Here is a 19713-nt window from a genome sequence, read left to right as displayed (position 1 = left end):
GTGTATTGCATGGTAGTTACATTACGTCTCAACTGGCCACCCTTTCATGATATTTTTGAAAAGAGATTACTTAACATGAATAGCATTTCATTTAAATAATCATGTAGCTTACAAACGGTCTTTAAAACTTATCAAGGAAATTAAGCCAGGAGCACTCACTGGATCAAGCCGCTCATTTGTGAGTAGTCTCTATAAACAAGGATTTGCCAGGCTGCCAAAATAATTTTCCTACTCTGAAATTAATGCCATCACAACTGTTAATACCGTTCAGTGCAAGTTACAGATCTTGTATGTTATAAGCAGAGAGAGGTGTTATCATCTGCTGGTTTAAGTCTACACTGTTCTTGAGACCAATAACACTAGATCAATTCGCAGCTGCTAAAAATTTGTCCCAGTGTCTATCTTTAGCACTGATTAAACCATGGAGCCAATTTTAAAGCTCCCACTGACTGCAGCAAGACCAATGCCTACCCGATGCAAGACAGACTGTAAGTAAGCCATCCCAGAATTGGTACACTTTTCTTCCCTCCTATTCATTCCAAGTTTAAAGTTATTCAAAATAATAACCTGGGAGGAAGTCAAGAGCACACCAGATGTTAAAACTTTTTTGATTTCTTTTATGTACTCCCTGAAATTCTATTTAATAACAGTGAATTTTCAGGCCAAGTACATTTACTGTAGTCATGTAAATAAAAGCAGTAAAGCCCACAGGAAAAGCAGCACCATCAGGAAGACGTGATTTGGCCCACAGTTTTACAGCAACAGAATGAAGTTTCAAAGCTACTTTTGCACTGTTTTCTCCCTCTCTGAGAACTATAATTACACCTGTGCTAAAAATTTCTTTGCGTTTCCTCTATCACCATTACGTAATTTTTTCTTTGTGGGTACGATGTGGTGCAACACTCATCTGAGCAATCTTCACTTGCACGCTTAGCCCTGGGGCAGTCAAAATGACTAGCACATAACAGAAAGAAATAAAAGCTTGAAAAGGGATTTTGCAGGAGGGGTACTCAGCTGTTTCTTAGACCACCATCCTATAAAACTGCAGACGAGAAAAAATACAGTTGTTCTACAGAAGACATCTTTAATCGAGGCGAGTTTCTCTACACGATTCTAATCGTGGTTTCTTTCAAATAGCTAATAAACACATTTCTGACTCCAAGTACACTGAATGTAACAGGGCAGTTTTCAAAAGTATATCCGTGCATCTTGCCAAGCAGTGGACACTGTACTTATCTATAGGTATTTTCCTTTACACTTCACAAGAGATTTAAAGCCACTTGCATTCTGTGAGCATTGCATGCAACAATGATTTTTACTATCAAGGGAATTACCTTTTAACTGTAAGGAATAAAACCTCAAAACTCTTGCTTCAGTAGGCTACCAATAAGCATGTAAATAGAGCTAATGATTAAAATTGGTTATCACAAGAAAAAAAAAGTATTTAAGATGTTCCTTAGCCCTACTCCATTGTAAAGTACTCGACTATTTAAAAATAAATAAAATGGCAAATTCTTCAACTTAAGCATGCCCACAAAGAATGTACCAATAGCACAAAATAATTTATCTAGTTTGCTTCATGCAACTTTTTAAAAGAACTTTTAAAAAGAGCATCCTAGACACCACAAAACTCTTCAGCTTAAAATGAGCTAATCAATCACCTTTCTGCACAGCTGCATTTTCTTTCATTAAGGTAACAGAATTATTTGAGGGATTTCTGTTTTTACCTTTGCATTTTTCCTTTTCCAGTATCCATAACCAATCATCGCTCTGCTCTTCCATTATGTTTCGTATATTGCAGAGTGAGAAGCATCTTCATTAAATAGTATTAAAAACAGAACACACCCGATCTCCCCACCGGAGCATGCTCTGAGAGTGCTGATACCACAGCTCTCAAGGTAACCATGCCCAGCTGGGAACTAAGAGGCAAAGTCAGTGCGAGATTAGCAATTTGCAAGCCAAATTGTGCACACAAACTTGCCTCGATCCGTGACGAAGACTGCTAAAACAGAAGCAGCGTGCAGTTAAATTACGCGACTGAAAAGCTGCAGATCAGTTCACAGTATGGTTTTGGTTTGGCTGTTTTTTTTCACTCCCTCCCCATCATCCTCAGCTTCAATTTCTTTCTACTTGCCTAAAAAACGCGCATAGGGCATGCATCTGGCTCAGCATTACAACCGCAAAGATGATACATAGGCACTTGTGTCGCTCTCTAATGCTTTTGTTTCCCCTCCCGGCACATTTACAGCGATGTCACACAGCGGCGGGATGAGTTTTAAGCCAAACCGCACACACCTAGAAGCGCAGAGACACACCTAGCACGTAAAAATGCACCCGGAATCTGAGTGTGCTCCCCCGCTGGCTGACACGGTAAATAAAGGCAAAATAAATAACGGCAATTAAACAAGGCTGCGCAATGGCTGCGCTAGATGAGCACGTCGGGATTACATTTACAAGCGATATCATTTGAGACGCACAGACAGGCAGAATAAACCAGGAGAAGTAACATGAACTACTTTTTGTGAAAACAGGACACCTAACGATACGGCTGTAACTCCTGGACTGTGATCCTCCCCCACTGCATGCAAAAAGAGATGCTAAGGAAGCATTAAGTAAATCTGTTGCCTCACATCGCCACCCTTAAGAACAATGCAATGTCCAAGCAACCCAGGCTTGCCCTCCAGCAAACATGGCTTTGAAAGCGGATCCTGCGATGCTGTTCACAAATCAGCGAGTAAAAGTTAAGATTTTCTTAAGAGTTTGATCCATTTTAGCTAAAATGACAGCTAGGAGGAGGGCGATCTTCCCCCGCAGACTCCCTCCCTGGCACTCTTCTCCCCCGCCCCAGCCCGGCTCACGGCCACCCGCCACCTCACCTCCGCGCCCGACCCCGACCCGCCTGTGCTCCCGCCAGCAGCGCCTCTGGCGATGACCGGCGGGCAGCCGAAACTTTGGGAAGCTGCCGCCCTCCGGGGGGCAAGCGGCTCCGCAGCCGCGCCGAGCCCTTCCTGCCCTACCTGGCTGTCACCGCTGCTACGCTGCCGCTCCGCAGTCCCATGCAAGGCGCCGGCTCCAGCACCGGTAGTATCCTGCCCCGCCGCACTACGAGCGACACCCCTTTTTTTCCTTTTCTTTTCCCTCCCCCTCTAGTAAATACCACATTTTAGAGCCAGAATCCTGCAGCCGCTATTAATAATTGCCCACCGCACGCAATAAAAGGTAAGCCGCGGATCCATACACAGCTCCTGTTTCCCTCTCTCTCCGCTCCACATGCTCCAGCCGCCCTGGCCTCAAAAATTAAAAGATCACGGGGAGGGGTGGGGGAAAGACTCCAACAAATGACAGAAAACACATGCTGGAAGAAAAAAAAAATAGACAAGAAAATAATCGCGACAACAAAGAACGTCACGCCACACAAATGTCGACAGATTCTCCTTTGGCTTCCTTAGGTTTTGTTAGGGGGTTTCTGGTGGGGTTTTTTGGTTTGGGTTTTTTTTTTTTTTTTTTTTTTTTTTTTTTTTTTTTTTTTACCTTGCCTGCAAACGGGATCTGCCCCCAGCGTCTTGGCGGCTCGGGCTATTTTTGTTTGTTTGGTATTTTTAGTTGGCCGGTTTGTTTATTGTGCTGCGGATACGCTGCTGTTACAGTGCAGTGACTGTCTTCCTGAAATACATGGTCTCTTCCTCCGCCTCCGCCGCGGGAGGTGATCCGCCGCCGCGCCGCGATGCTGGCCGAGCGCGGTGGCCGCGGAGGCACCGCCCGACTCGCCGGCCGCCTCCTGTCCCAGCCCCGTCCAGTTCGCCGCTCCGCCCGCCTCTGCCTGTCCGCTCTCGGCGTCTGCCTGGATCTCCTTGTGGCTCGCTCCTCTCTCCCTGTTCTTCGTCCTTTATCTACCGCGCTCCCGGGCTGTACTGTCTGTCTGCGAGTCTCTCCCTCTGCCTTTCTTCCTCTCCCTCTGCCTTCCTTCTCTCTCTCTCTCTCTCTCCGTCTCCCTCTCCGCCCACGCAGCGTGGTGTGTCCCGGACCGCAGGCAGCGCCGCGCTCCGGCTGCCGCTGCCTTGGCTGCAGCACAGCACTCGCTGGCCCCGGCGCCATTGCGTTGCCCGCCCTCACCCCACCCAGCCCCGCGCCCGGCTCGGAGATGGCCCGCCGGGTCGGTGTCTGTCTGTGGTGTGGCTCTCTCTGTCTGCCCGCCTGCCCGCCCGTGTGCTTGTGGCTTCCCGCACGCCGACTCCTCCAGTCACACCGTTTCCCCTCTCCCTCAAGCCCTCCTCGTCAGCGCACTCTCAGGCAGGAGCAGAGACAAAACACTCGAGCGGGAATAATAACTAGAAAGCTCATTAATCCCCTTCCATTCCTTGTTATTTGCTCCCACCCACTCCTTATCGCCCCCTCCACACGACCCCCAAGAAGAATAAAGAGGGAAGGAAATGGGCCATCTTTAAGGACATCTTTAAGTGAAAGTTCTAGGGAGGGCAGTTTTAATTATTATTTTTCTCTGGTGAAACCTGGTAGCCTTCAGGCTGATCAGCCGAGCTCCTGAAACGGGTAAAAAAATTGACAAAAATAAAAAAAAGACTGCAGCAGATTTTGGGCAGTAGCAGATGAGCCACTAAAAATGAGGCACATGATCCCCTTCCCCCTCCCCTGCCTGTTGCATGTCTCTAGCTAGGATCTGGCTTGATGATATTTCTCTGAGCCTTGCTACACACCATCAAGGCAGAGGGAAACAGGCATTTCACCAACCCATGCGTTTCTGATACATATAATGGCTGCTGTGCATTTAAAACCCGGGCCTCGTTTTACCCAAATGAATACATCCAGGCATTCATTCTGCACCCAGCCAAGAAAAAGGGCATTTACCTCTTTGCTAGGTGGCTATTAATATGCAGTAAAATTATAGCTGTACAACGCCAAGTGTAATTGCCATAGATCATTTAGAGCAGATCCAGCAATTCAGTTGCTAGAAATGCATGTTTGTGAATAACCATGCATCTGGTACAATGCCCTCTACTATAATAACCTGAAAGGAGAGAGAAGCATCTGGTACTAGCTGCAATTAGTAATCCCATGCATAAAAAATAAACAGTCAGTAAGTACAAAGCAACAAGGTCCTATGAAATACAGAGATCATTTCTGTCTACGGTGATACAAGTAACCCAACTCGCACAGACAGACAATTCTTATTTAAAATACATAGTTAAAGATGCACTTTTTTCATGATGTGTTTTCAGAAAGCCCTAGTTAGAGAAGACAGTTTGCCATGGTTAATGAATATAGCAGAACTTGTGTACCAGTAAATATGGTCAAATATACAGAAGGCTGGGGAAATATACAGTTGCAGGGAAATGTTTGCTTTACTAGCTATTATCCTTGCACCCCTGGAACCCCTCTTTCCCCTCAGAAGAAAACACCTGCTTTTACTAGGGACTGCTGAATGGAATCAGACTGGAAAAATACAGTGAGTATTTTTTTTTATGAGCCACATCAGGGTGTGCATTAGCTGGCTCTTGGTGCACATTCAAGTGATCAGAGGCATTCAGCCAGGCACACCAAAACCTGTTCTGCTAATGCACCTCCTGATGTGATTTCCTCCTAGGATGGTCGCATGTGGCTCCATCTACTTTCAATTTCATTCTTTAACGTATTCCCACACTGTGCTACAGGTTCCATCTGAAAGCAAGAAGACCAGCAGAGAGTTAATAAATGGCACTCGTGTACTACACTTGGTGACAGGCCAAGGACCAGTTATTTTCTTTTTGCCATTTGATGTTGCAGCCATCTCAACAATGGACCAAAGTTAATTTTCCAAGATGGTTATCAAAACTATTCAGAACATACAGTGAAATGGAGAGGGCCTCACCTGGCTGCTGCCCATCATTACTTTACTCCCAAGCAGGCTACCCAGAGAACAGAAAGAATGCACAGGACACAAAAGCAACACTCACTCAAACTTTTACTAAATGCATTGCAGCTCACCACCAGAGGGGAAGGGGATGAGAACAGTGAATGTTTTGGACCCTTGCTTCAATCACTAGACACAATGCACATGTAAAACAGCTTACCTCCCACTGTTAAGATACTTCAGAGTGGGAAGACTTCAGAGTGGGAAGTCTTCAGAGTGGGAAGAGCCAAAACTATACGTCAGATCTGTAAGAAGATAAAAATTAATCCAAGCTGTTGTCTGGCAGTTCATTCCACCCTCTCCTATGAGGCTGGATGGGCCTGGAGCAAGTTACCAAGTGCTAAAAAATGCCATCTACAGCAACACCAGTGCAAATAATCAGGAAAAAATCCCAGTATCACTCCAGTATCACATAATGTAGTTTTTCAACTCAGAATGTTGCGTAGCATCAAACACAGCATGTGCAAATAAGTGAAATGGTCTTCCTTTGTTAAGAAGTTGCCTCAGGTCTTCTTGGTTAGATACTAATCTGACAGAACATGCAGCCTACATCCCTTTCTTTAGGAATTTTATTTGTAGAAAGAAAAATCACAATCATTGCACAATCATAATATTAAAGAGGTGGCAAACTATGGCAATTACTTGCTGATGCCTGTCCTGATCTGTAAACATGGACAGGGATAATTGTACATTTAATCTTCATGAAAGTCAGCAGAAGCTGTGTTTTTAAGCAGAAACAGAACTTGATCAACTCTTCAGACTTCTGACACAATTTTTTGTCTATTATGTGACCAAGTTTTGAGGGTAATGGGAAAAAAAAGGACACAAGATCTATTTCACCAAGTACTTTCTTGAGCAAAACATCTAATTAAACAGCAGCACATGCTTTCTAGGTCTCTGGTATTGCCAAGTGCCCTTGTGCAACAGAGTCAAAATATAGAGGTGAAGCACATGTGAACTCTATGTACACAAAATTCCTGCAGACAACACCAAATGCCTCAGCTCAAGGTATTTCCAAAGCATGACAACAGATTTTATTACTTGCTCAGTGCAAGCATATTTTAGAGCTACAGTATCTCAATTTCACTTAGAAATCAAGAAAACCTTACTGGGCTGATACCTAGTATCAGACTGAAGTATGAGATGTCAGAAAAACATACAGAGCTTCTTGCAGTTCTGCAATCACCGACTCCTGGGAGAGAAGGAATGTAGTGTTACAAAATACATTAAAATCTTGCACAACTGGTTGTACATTTCTGCTGCTTCTAGTCATTTCTCAGTGAAAAAAAAACTCTAACATATGAAGTCTGTTGTGTTTTGGAGTTATGGAATGATTCAGCTTGAGGCACAACGGTATAATAAGCGAACTGTTGATGTATTTTATCGTAATTTTATGTGAAAGAGATCAGTTTCAGGGATTTTTAATTATTTTTAAACGTCTTTCCACTTTTATGTCCTACATGTTACAAACAAATTAATAATGCATAATTTGCAGATGGACTTAAAAATATCGTGCATCTGTTTAAAATTGATCTTTACAGTAGGTAAGTATAGCCAAATTCTCCAGTTTTAAATACTTCTCAGGAAGAGCTAAAATATTTTTCCAGCTACAACATCTCAAGTAGAGGAAAATTACCCAAGCAATTTGTGTAAACCATGTGCTGGTAGCTCAGATTTGATAAAAAAAAAAAATAAAAAGAAGCTTTATGCTCTTCCCAATGAACTCACTAAGAATGTTGCAATGGATTGCACTAGGATTAAGATCAGGTACCTAAATCTCAGATTCTTTCCTTGGAAAAAGATCAATTAACAAGCCTTTAAAAATATAATCTCTTGCTAGAGGGACTGAGGCAGCTTTTTTTCCCCACTGAAAGCAAAGAATAATTTCTTTGTATTTGACATTTCAAATCCCGTATTAGTTTCTTTTAGAAATCCCCATGTGTTTGATGTGCCATATCTGTGTATCTTGCAAAGGATATTACAGTGTGGAGTTCCTTAACCCACACACAAAAAAAGTTGCCTGATCCCTCCTAAGACCGGAAACTGTAGTTCTTGCAGCATTGCTCAACTGTGACTGTCAGAAGATTTTAACTCTGGCTTTGACAACTAGCTTTTGTGCATATTGTCTCTCCTGTTGCAGTGTTTGCTTCAATTTATGTTTACAGGCAGGAGGACTAGCAAACTTTCAGGTCACAGTGTAGGAGGGACTGTCGTCTGTTTCATGGGCTGATGAGTGGCTGGCAGCTCAAAAAAGAATGTTCTAAAGTAATCCAGTGACCACAGAAAGGGCTCATCCTGGTGTCCTGACTCAGTCACATTGCTGACAGCATTGAAAGGGCTGTGACAGTGTGAGATATTCAGGTGGTGGGCAGCTGTCAGTTGCACTGGACAGAAACACATCTCTGATACAGAAACTTAGCATAGTAGTACTTTTTATAATATTTATGTGTGGCATGCATGATAGGACAAAGCTACGAAACATGCAATGGTGAGTAAGAGATAGAGTAGTAAGAGGAGAGTCAGTGAGAGTGTTGTGAACTGTGGTGTTAGAATGGGCCGGAGATAAAATGGTGAGAAAAGGAGGAGGAGGGAGACTCTCAGGCAGGGAATGCAGTGAGTTGGTTATCTTGAGATCTGTGATTCATTGTAGAGAATGTGCACTGCCTACACGTTAGAGTACTGAAGGGAAGAAATCAAGCTAAAGAAATGCCAAACTCTTTCAATAGAATTTATGAGCTTTAGTAATCCAACGGCTCAGGGTCACCTAAGAGCCCAGGAACTGCTTGGCTCACAAATACGAGTCGCTCTAAGGAGACATATGACAAACACAACATCTGCCAGAGAGCAGTTGCAGCCCTTGGCATAGGAGCCATAAGAGTCACAAACAATTTCAACTGGCACAAAGCAGCTTCCCATCAAGATCTTACCAAGAAAAGTCTTTATTGTTACCTTTTGTCTAAAGCAAAGTACAAAAGCATAGGTTACCTCCCAACACACTTGGCCGGCAGACGAGTTTTGGTGACAGTTTTCAGCTACCACAATGAGATGTGGGTAATGCAGGCTTTCAACACAGGTACACGATGTCCTTCTCACTGCTAAGACATTACAGACCTACATTTGCCCTTAAGGTGTCCTGGAAGAAGGGAAGATGAGGGACCAGGGTTCTTCATGTGCAAGCAAGTGGATTCAGTAATGACAGAGAGGGGGAAAGAAGAGAAAAACAATTTTGACAGGAATCCCCATTTACCTTACAGAAATCCTACCAGAGCAATATTAAGAATAACAGTAAAACATGCTTGTGGAGTTGTAGGGTTGGTTTAACTCTCAAAATCATGTATATTTTGGAGAAGACCATCACCTCAGATATAGATTGGATACTATATGAAAACCTAGAGAATGAAGTTGGCAAATTATTTGGAAATGAAAAAAGGAAGATTAGCTGTGACAATCAGCCCATGTAACTCTGAATACTCACTAACACCAACTTTTCCGTTTGAAATTCCCCTGAACATGGTGCCTTCTTAACCTTTGCTTCTAGAAGATCTAGTCTTCTCTGAAAAATGCATACTTTAAATGTATGAGTTTAACAGAAGGCTCCCAATTTACACGAGACCTGGACCTACATTACAGGTATTTTTCATAAGTAACTTGTTAATACACTACCATGTTGACATTATTCAACCAGATACCATTTTTCAGTTTTCTTTTAAAATTTTTAAGAATAGTATTTATCTTCTCCCATCAGAATCTCTAGAAAGAATCCTGGCCACAGTGTCTATGTAACCTGGATGTGTTTATTTCCTGCTACCACAGTGTCTGTATATCCTGGATGTGTTAGTTTCCTGCTGCTCACCCTACCTCACTGCAATGTATGCTCTGAGGCTCACACTGGCCACCTTTTTTAACTCGTCCAGTGAGAGAAGTAGCAAATAACAAACACTGGCAATGAACCTTTTTCAAGAGGAGATGAGGATGCCCTCCACAATAGAGAGAGTCAGGAGAGTAGCAGAATTTTCTGGCATATCAGTTCCCCTCACAATGACATTAAACAATGACATTAAGTACTTGCCCCCTTTAAGACCATGCAAAACTGTGTGCAGATGTGCTAGAGAATAGGAGCAACCAGAAAAAAAACCTAAACTAAATGAATCAAACTGAACAAAAAAGCCTAACCAGTGCTAAATCATGCTTTACAAAATTGACCCTTTACAAATTACTGGAAGCAACCTCTTTTCACAGCTTATGTATCATCATGCTGGTTTTGTTCATCCTAAATAGAAATGACCAGAAAAGGCAGATATGTAACCGCAATTTGGTACAGTCAGTGTGACTCTACTTTGAACCATCCTATTCAAAGTTCCCAAAAGTAGTAGCAGCCCTACAGTATGCAGAGAATAATTCTTTCCATGTCATTTAAAAAACCTTTCAAGTTCTGTCAGTGGTGAAAAAATGTGGCCTTTGTCACACAGTTGGAAGTCTCAGAGGTTTTTCAAGGAGCTATGTATTAAAATCCTACTGAGGTAATCACCCTCACCTCTTCACTTTCACTGATTTGGACCTGTGTTCCTTTTCTTAAAACTTAAACTCTCTTTAAGCTTAAAACTGGGATTAATTAGCATTAATTTAGCAATTTTCAGTACTCCATCTTTAACACTTGGAATCAACTTTTGTGTTGGCTATTGGTCTGCAGAAAAGAGACAATAAAGAATGAATGACTGCTTACATACAAATTAAGTCCTTTTACACAAATTGATGGGGGTAGTAGGAAATCCCACAGCACTGTACTTCATGGACAGAACACAAAGACAGATGCTTAAGCTTCCAACATTTTGAGGTCTTGGGCCTTTCAGGTCTTGGAGTCTTAAGCATAGTTATTTCTCAGTCACTGCCCTTAAAATAATACTGTTCCCTCAAATTTTCTCCATCTACCTTCTTTTTGTTTTGCCTTCCCTTATTCACTAGACATTTTTAAATTTTCCTTTGTTTGAAAACTACAGTAATTTCACGAATACAAGCCGCACCAATTTGACCAAAATTTTGGTGGAAACCCGGAAGTGCGGCCAATATTCCGGGGCGGTTAATACATTAACAAAATTCTAAAAGCTGCCAACACGGAAGTGAGAGCCCGCGGCAGCCCCAAGCCAAGCTGGAGCCCGGCCGGCCCCGGCAGAGGTAGGAAAGCCTGGCAGAGGTGGGGCCAGCAGTGCGGGGGGCGGGCGGCAGAGCCTGAGCCAGCAGGGCGGGGCAGGGGGGCGGCAGAGCCCGGGCCAGCAGGGCGGGGGAGCCCGGGAGAACTGGGGCTAGCAGTGCAGGGGAGCATGGCAGAAGCAGGAAGGCCGGCGGGTGGGGCTGCCTGGCAGCGGGGGAAGCCCAGCAGAATCGGGGCCAGCAGCGTGGGGGAGCCCGGCGGTGCAGGGGCCTGCAGTGCCGGTCAGGGCGAGGAAACGCGGCGGCGGTGCAGACGGGAGGGGGCGGCCGGCGAGCCTGGTGGCGGCGGCGGCAGCCCTGCCGGCGGCACGAGCGAATGTGGCGCGGCGCGAGCGCGGCGCGGGGCGAGCGAGGCGCGGCGCGAGCGAAAGCGGCGCGAGCGAACGCGGCGCGAGCGAAAGCGGCGCGGGGCGAACGCGGCGCGGGGCGAGCGAGGCGCGGGGCGAGCGAACGCGGCGCGAGCGAAAGCGGCGCGGGGCGAACGCGCCGCGGGGCGAACGCGGCGCGGGGCGAGCGAACGCGGCGCGGGGCGAGCGGCGAGCCCGGTGGCGGCGGCGGCGGCAGCCCTGCCAACCGGGCGAGCGAACGCGGCAGCGGGGCGGTGCTGACGGGAGAGGGGGGCCAGCGAGCCCGGTGGCGGCGGCAGCACCACCCGGCCAGCCCCGCCGAGCCGTGGCGCTGAGCCACCCGGCCCCGTCGGCAACCATGAGCGGGCCGAGCCTGCCTGGCCCCGCCCCGAGCCAGTAAAGCCCGCTATGCCGCGATCCTCTTACTAATTGGCCAATTTGTGAAAGCTGCGCACGGATTCTTGCGACGAACGAAAGTGCGGCTAATATTCGGGGTGCGGCTTATCTATTGACAAAGACAGCAACATTGTCGAGGCACCGGGGGTGCGACTTATAATCCGTGCGGCTTGTATTCGTGAAACTACTGTACATTTTTTCACACCCTAAAATTATACCCTTTGCAATGTGCAATAACTGTAGAAAGTCCCTTCATTGAAAGAGCAGTACATGGTACAATTTTAGCATCATATAATTTCCCGCATAATTGGTAAATTTTCTTCCTTTTCTCCCTCCCCCTCTCTTTTTCTTATTTTTCTTTTTCTTTTTCTTTTTCTTTTTCTTTTTCTTTTTCTTTTTCTTTTTCTTTTTCTTTTTCTTTTTCTTTTTCTTTTTTTCTTTTTCTTTTTTTTTTCGCTCTTTTCTTTTTCTCTCTTTCTCTTTCTCTTTCTCTTTCTCTTTCTCTTTCTCTTTCTCTTTCTCTTTTTCCTCCCCTTTTTTAAAATAGAGCAGAGAAAGATTCAAAGTGCACATCCAGAGAGAGACAGAAAATTTCACTGCCACATAACAGGCTACACTGCAACTCATCTTTATTGCAACAACAGTCTTACATCAGTGACAAGACTTTCCCTATATATTGCTTCAGCATTGGACTGTATTCAAAGGCAGTATTGGTTCCTAAATGTAAACCTCTTTGTGTGTTTGTGACATTGTATCCCCAAATATCATATCATAAAAATATTAAAACAAAACTGTTCATAACATTTTCCTGTGCACCATCTGGGCCTTGCAAGAAAGCTGACATTATCTGTCAAACTAAAGATAACCACATTTTCTCTCTTTTGTGTCGTTAATGTTTGTCATCGCAAATTTCACTTTAATGCTCCAGTTACATTATGACATTCTTAGGAACTGAATGGCACTAATGACTTTCATTATTATTTACACACTTCCTTAATTATAAGGCTCTCCCTCTCATTCACAACATGCTCTCCCTCATAACACTTGCTCTGATATAAAGCTAATGAATTTTAAACTTTCTATTACATAAAAGTCCATTATTAATTACCCAGTTTCCCAATCTCTTTATGATGCACAATACAGAGCTCTCCTGCAGTGATGCAGGAAAGGGGGCAGGAAGTGTGGAACTTTTATTCCCTCCTTAGTGAAAGCAAATAGAGAGATAAATAAATATCTTTCTCTTTAAAATGACATATGCAAATTTAATTGAAAACAAATATGCATCAAACCATTCCTCAGGAGAAAACTAAATATCTCTACATCAGCTGCATGCAGTAAACAGGATAATAATGGCTATTCTTATCATCTTTAATTTTTCATTATGAGAATTTTTAAAATATAGTTCAAGCAAATTAGAGGGTAGAAGTAAAAATACATGGTTTTTACGTAAGACATTTAGTGTGGTATGCAGTATCACCAAGATCAACTATTTATGTGGTTTTAATTATTCACAGTACTACCTCCCTCACTGATAAGAAAAAGACAAGACAAAAAAGCCCAAGGTTGTACCAGCACCACACCAGTTGGAGGGCAGTTGTGATAAATATAAATTATTGCACTTCAGACTACCAAAGGTAATACAATAAATCAGAGCCTAGAAGACTTTAAAAGACATTGTGGGGGCACTGAACAGTCTATCAATGAAATTCAGAACTCTCTAAATATTAATCCAGGTTCCAATCTACACAAGCTGTGCATGTCTCAGTGCCTATGGTGCCAACAGAAACTGGCTTCTGGCATCCAAAGGTGAATTTACTGACAGTCATGGGAGAAAGAATGGGTTAGTTAGAAAGTGTGGCAACTCTTACTCCATTTACTGGCTAGTAAACCTACCATAAGATTGGGGGGAACGTGTACATATAAAAAAAATATTTCCTGCCATTCCAAGCAAGTTCCCTTTTGTGCCTCTCCCAAGTTAGTAAAGCACGAGCCGGTATTGACGCAAATATATACAAGGAATATAGCTCCTAATGGGACAAAAGCCCACCCTGTCGTAAATTAATTGATGGATACCCAGCTATGAATGACATATTCATTTGAAGCAAGCATGGGGCACCTAGAATGATGAAGATTTACTTGTCAGAGCCATTTACCTATATGTTGTCTTTATATTAACTCCTACTGCTGATCTGCTGCAGATAAGAAAATTTACTTTGTTGCGAGAAAAGCCTTTTCTTTCGAAAATTTGGTTTGGTTTCTTTTTAATACCATATACTTTAAATGTCTAATCAGTTTCCAGTGTAATGGAAAACCCAGGAAGCATATTGCATTGAATACAACCTTACAATGTAACTTCGGCCTTGTGAAAACTCGGAGAGATGGTAGCTATACTTTGGTCTATATGGTCCTACACAGCAAATAACTTGAAATTTTCTCGGACTCTGATCCAAGGTCCACAGAGTAAGCTACATGATCCTCCTAGTACCTTCATTTAAGCTCTCATTTCAAGACTACTACTCATCAGCAATTTGAATTATGAAACTCCCTAACATCAGAGAATGCTCTGTAGTTTAAAAACAAAAACCAAACTCAGATTAATTGAAAATCAGTCTTCCATTCTCTTTAATGTTTTTTTGCATGTTATGTATGTTACAAAAAAATTATTAGGAATACATTATGAAGCAAAAAGTATAAAACACTTGTATGTTTTTTTTTAAATCCATACCTAGAAGCCGAACTTTAGAGGGCAGGCAGGCTTTATGTGAATAGATAAAGTCCTCCTGAAATCTATGTTTCTCAAGATTACAGTAATTTCACGACCATAAGGCGCACCGGACTATAAGGCGCACCCCCCGGGAGTCGGCAAAATTTGCAACTTTGTAGATCAGATAAGGCGCACCGGACTATAAGGCGCACTTTTTTTTTGCCGCAAAGATACGAGCCATGCGCAACAAAGTAACGAATTAGTAACGGAAACCCGAGATCGTGGAGTTTACTGGAAGGAGCACAATTTAGAAGCATTTTTCACAAAGTGTAGGCTTTCAAAGGCAGCCCCAGGCGCCCTCCTCGTGCAGTGGGCCCTGGCACTCCCGCCTGCCCCTGGTGCCGGCAGGCGTGGCTTGGCGCAGCCGCAGGGCCGCCTCTTCCTCACGGCTCCGTGCTGCCGCGATGCTGTTTCCCCTCGTGGCTCTGCGGAGCCACTGTGCCGTTCCCTTGCTCGGCTCGGTGCTCCTGCCGTGCCGTTCCTTTGCTCGGCTTGACGCTCCTGCCGTGCTGTTCCCCCTCGAGGCTCCGCGGAGCCACCCCCGCGCCCGTCCCCGCTCAGCAAGGCAGCGCAACCGCCCCAGCGCCCGTCCCCGCTTGGCTCGGCGGCACAGCCTCCCTGGTGCCCGTCCTCTCGGGGCACGATGGCGTGGGTGCCATGGCGTCTGTCCTCTCCGGGCACAGCTGCGCGACCGTCCCGGCGCCTGTCCCCACTCGGCAAGGCGGCGTGTCCGCCCTTTCGCCCTTCCCCGCTCGGCTCGGCGGTGCAGCCGTCCCGGCGCCTGTCCCCACTTGGCAAGGCGGCGCAGCTGTCTCGGTGCCTGTCCCCGTTCGGCACAGCTGCGCGGCCACCCCGGCGCCTGTCCCCGTTCAGCAAGGCATCACAGCCGCCCCAGTGCCCATCCCCGCTCGGCTCGGCGGCACAGCCTCCCTGGAGCCCGTCCTCTCGGGGCACGGTGGCGTGGCGCGCGTCTGTCCTCTCCGGGCACGGCAGTGCGGCCGCCCCAGCGCCTGTCCCTGCTCAGCACGGCGGTGCAGCTGCCCCAGCGCCTGTCCCCACTCGGCAAGGCGGCGCGTCCGCCCTTTCGCCCTTCCCCGCTCGGCTCGGCGGTGCAACCGCCCCAGCGCCCGTCCCCACTCGGCTCGGTGGTGCAACCGCCCCAGCGCCCGTCCTCTCGGGGCACGGTGGCGTGGGTGCCATGGTGTCTGTCCTCTCCGGGCACAGCAGTGCAGCCGCCCCAGCGCCTGTCCCAGCTCAGCACGGGGTGCAGCTGCCCCGGCGCCTGTCCCCGCTCAGCAAGGCGGCGCGTCCGCCCTTTCGCCCTTTCCCGCTCGGCTCGGCGGTGCAACCGCCCCAGCACCCGTCCCCGCTCGGCTCGGTGGTGCAGCCGCCCCAGCGCCCGTCCTCTCGGGGCACGGTGGCGTGGGCGCCATGGCGTCTGTCCTCTCCGGGCACGGCAGTGCAGCCGTCCCGGCGCCTGTCCCCGCTCGGCACGGCAGTGCAGCTGCCCCGGCGCCTGTCCCCGCTCGGCTTGGCGGTGCAGCCGCCCCAGCGCCCGTCCTCTCGGGGCACGGTGACGTGGGCACCATGGCGTCTGTCCTCTCCGGGCACGGCAGTGCAGCTGCCCCGGCACCCATCCCCACTCGACTCGGCAGTGTAGCCGCCCCGGTGCCCGTCCCTGCTCAGCAAGGCAGCGCAGCTGCCCCGGCGCCCATCCCCGCTCGGCACAGCCGCGCGGCCACCCCGGTGCCCGTCCCCGCTCAGCACAGCTGCACGGCCGTCCCGGCCCCTGTCCCCGCTCAGCACAGCTGCGCGGCCGTCCCGGCGCCTGTCCCAGCTCGGCACAGCCACGCGATCGCCCTTTCGCCTTTCCCCGCTCGGCTCGGCGGTGCAGCCGCCCCGGCGCCCATCCCCGCTCGGCACAGCATCGCAGCCGCCCCAGCACCTGTCCCTGCTCGGCACAGCCGCACGGCCGCCCCGGTGCCTGTCCCCACTCGGCATGGCGGCGCAGCTGCCCCGGTGCCCGTCCCTGCTCGACTAGGCGGCACGGCTGCCCTGACACCCATCCCTCGCTCAGCTCGGCGGTGCCGCCGCTTCTCGCTTCTTCCCCGCGGCCGCAGGGGCTGCGCCGCCGCTTTCCCACACCCGGCGGCGCTTCGCTCCCCCCGCGGTTGGTGGTTCCTTGTTCCCCCCCGTGCCGGCACCAGCACTGACTCCCTCCCTTCCTCCCCGCGCGGCTCCTGCCGGCCATGACCACCCACTCCCGCCCCCGCCTCGCGACTTGGCGCTCCCGCAGTACCGCCCCCCCATTGTGGCTCACACTTCCGGGGTCGCAAATGTTGCAACTTTGTAGATCATATAAGGCGCACCGGACTATAAGGCGCACTTCCGGGTTCAGGGGAAAATTTTAGTCAAAAGGGTGCGCCTTATAGTCGTGAAATTACTGTAATCTGCTTCCTGTGGCTATTGAAGTTCGTCTTCTTTTGCTTACTCTGGGGTAAAGAGCACTGGACTAAGACATCTGGAGGATATGTCTTTTATATTCAAAACTTCCTGATATTTTGGGCAGAGAATGCGAGCTGTCACAAAGGGCCAGACTATGATCCTTTACAGTCATGTTTACATACCCATAAAGAAATTTCAGAATGCACTCAAAAAGTCTTTGATTGGCGTAGGAGATGTCCTGTATGCTCTTGAAAAATTGGACCGTGACCTTAACTTCTGTTTTATTTGTTGGTGTTTTCTATTGCAGATAATTTTCCTTAAATTCTAGCAATTAATGAATCACAGTAGTTGCTAATCTTGATGACTTTTTCCATGTAAAATAGTTTCTATGTTAGACACCTTCATAGTTTTCCAATGTTATAAAGGAATAATTGTACTCAAAAGAGTGTAGTTCTTGGATGCCTTCATGTACTATTAGTAATAGCAGTTACACAAAAGGAATGAGACATCGTAGAGTAAGACACAAACATAATAAAACATCTAAGCTATTTTTTATACAAAGATATTTAAATAACTGCATGGTGTTCATAATAATGCCAAAATAGGTGAAATTACTCACAACTGTGACTAATGGGACACCTAATTTTACCTATTAAATGGCATGAGGATCTGCAGTTACAATCTTATGATCCATTCTTAATGCAGACCTTAGTTGTGATAAATTTACAGCCCACAGGATCTACTGATTAATATGACAATTAGGATAAATATAGTTTAATGTCATATGGCATTATCCTTATGCCGTATTTCGAAAGTGTTTTTGTTGTAATACTTGTACCATGAAATTCTAGCTGTTTAAGATAATTAAATGTGTTTATATCACCATATTCCCCCAAAGATGAATTTGACATAGACCCTCAAGATTTCTTATGAAGAAGAAAAGATTTATTAAATAATTTGAAAGCGAGACAGGCATGGCAAACAGAAATCTTTTTTAAAATCTGTAACTCTGTTACCTGGCCCTGTGATCCACTGCTTATATGAGCATGTGAGGCATGAAGCCTTCTTCCCATTTGCCTTTTCTGTCTAAGTCAGGAGTTTCATGGCTTGAAGTAAGTGATAGTGAAGTGCTTCGGAAGAGTGAGGATAGGGCAGAAAGAAAGGCAGGATGCCACTTTGTGAGCTAATTAGTGGTGGTGGAGAGTAGTCTTCTGAAGGTTGCTCTTACAATTGATTTTGCTGTTGCAGGCTGTATAAGATCTCTGTATGAATACCACAAAAGATGAGCTGTGCATCCCCCGAGAAAACTGCATGTGAAGCAGAAACCAGGTATTGACTTCAAAGATCAGGTCTCTGATCCTGATTCTACCTTTTATTGAATTGATCTTTTTGAGAAATTAAACCCGTTTCCTGGTGTCTTTGTTCTTTACAGCTGCTTCTTCTGATCTTTCTTCTGGTTATTGTGATTCTCAGGAAAGTACTATCCATCATGATGAACTTCTGTCATGGCAGTCTGCAAAAATGTAACTTTCTATATCCGAGTCAGAAAGCAGTCTCATTGAACACAATGGGAGTTTTACATTGATCTTGGCAGCAATCTTGTTTGCCAATAATATCATCTGTATGTATTCTTTTGAAATGTTTTGTATTGATTAACACAGTTTTAAAAAACACAAACAATAAATTATTCATTTTGATTTATGAAGTAGTTGTAGGAAGTCTTTATTGCAGGGGAATGTTTTCATAAAAATCAGAATACTAAGAAAATAAGCTAAATAAATCTCCAACAAATCAGCATTTTCCTGTATTGTAAATGTAACATCTTTTCTATAAACAAACAAAACTAGGAATCTCTTTCCTAAAATCCCTCAGGAAAGAGATTAGCCCAGCAAACCAGGAGAGCCAGTGGATGTCATAAAAGACAGTACCTTTATGGAGAAAATGTTACTGTCGGCTCCCCTGCATTGAAGGCACAAGCACCTCTGACCGTTCATTGTATGATTACATTGAACAAATAGTACTTAATCTGCAGCAGTAAAATTACAACACTCACCAATTTTGATAGAATTGCACATCAATTGAGGACCTAGGACAAAACCAAGACAGACCCAGTCATTTGGAAATACTACAAATCATGCCCTGCAATGGAGAATAGAACACATTAGTGAGATTATTTATTATTTATTGTTTATTATTTAAAAAATAAGCGCTGCAATAAAATCTTAGCTGTGCTTAGATGCATCTCTCATTTTCATTGTTTGCATAATAGTTTGTACAGCAACCTGTATTTTGTGTGTAGTGCCTTTCTCCTACTAGGATTAACAGCTTTTTAGCTTGACTGCAAGGATGGGGCAGGTACTGAGCCTTGCATACCTGAGTATCACAGCCAAAAGTGGTGTGCTAATTTCCAAAACAGCAGCTAGGGGGTTCATAGTAGTTCCACCAGAAAAAGTATCCTAAATAGCAGAGATCTTTCCTTTTCATTGCAGTTCCTAACAATTTTTTCAATTGTGAGCATTTGTCCAGTGTTCCCTGTGGGCTTTTTGTCAGATTCTGTGGACTGTTTATTTTGCTGATGCTCCTTAGCACATATGTTGATAGCTGGTAAAGCCATATGTATCTACACATCCATTTGAGAAAATGTGCAG

General features: G+C 45.8%; 1 protein-coding gene and 1 long non-coding RNA gene across 2 annotated transcripts in view; one reads left to right on the top strand and one right to left on the bottom strand.

Moving 5' to 3' along the window:
- ARPP21 (cAMP regulated phosphoprotein 21) overlaps nt 1–3117 on the bottom strand; it is a 149628-nt gene extending 146511 nt beyond the window's left edge. The window contains 1 exon segment of the mRNA XM_042780057.1: nt 3018–3117. The gene's annotated coding sequence lies outside the window, so the exon portion shown is untranslated.
- Nucleotides 3118–3136: 19 nt separating this feature from the next.
- On the top strand, nt 3137–18729 carry LOC117009174. The gene is made up of 3 exons (XR_004420434.2): nt 3137–3219; nt 18314–18394; nt 18498–18729. It is a non-coding gene; the product is annotated as an uncharacterized LOC117009174 (long non-coding RNA).
- The last annotated feature ends 984 nt before the right edge of the window (nt 18730–19713 follow it).

The sequence above is a fragment of the Catharus ustulatus genome, chromosome 1 (genome assembly GCF_009819885.2).
Source record: "Catharus ustulatus isolate bCatUst1 chromosome 1, bCatUst1.pri.v2, whole genome shotgun sequence".
In the NCBI taxonomy this organism is placed as follows: domain Eukaryota; kingdom Metazoa; phylum Chordata; class Aves; order Passeriformes; family Turdidae; genus Catharus; species Catharus ustulatus.
The sequence above is the reverse complement of the archived record's forward strand: the minus strand, read 5'-3'. Positions and strand labels throughout refer to the sequence as shown.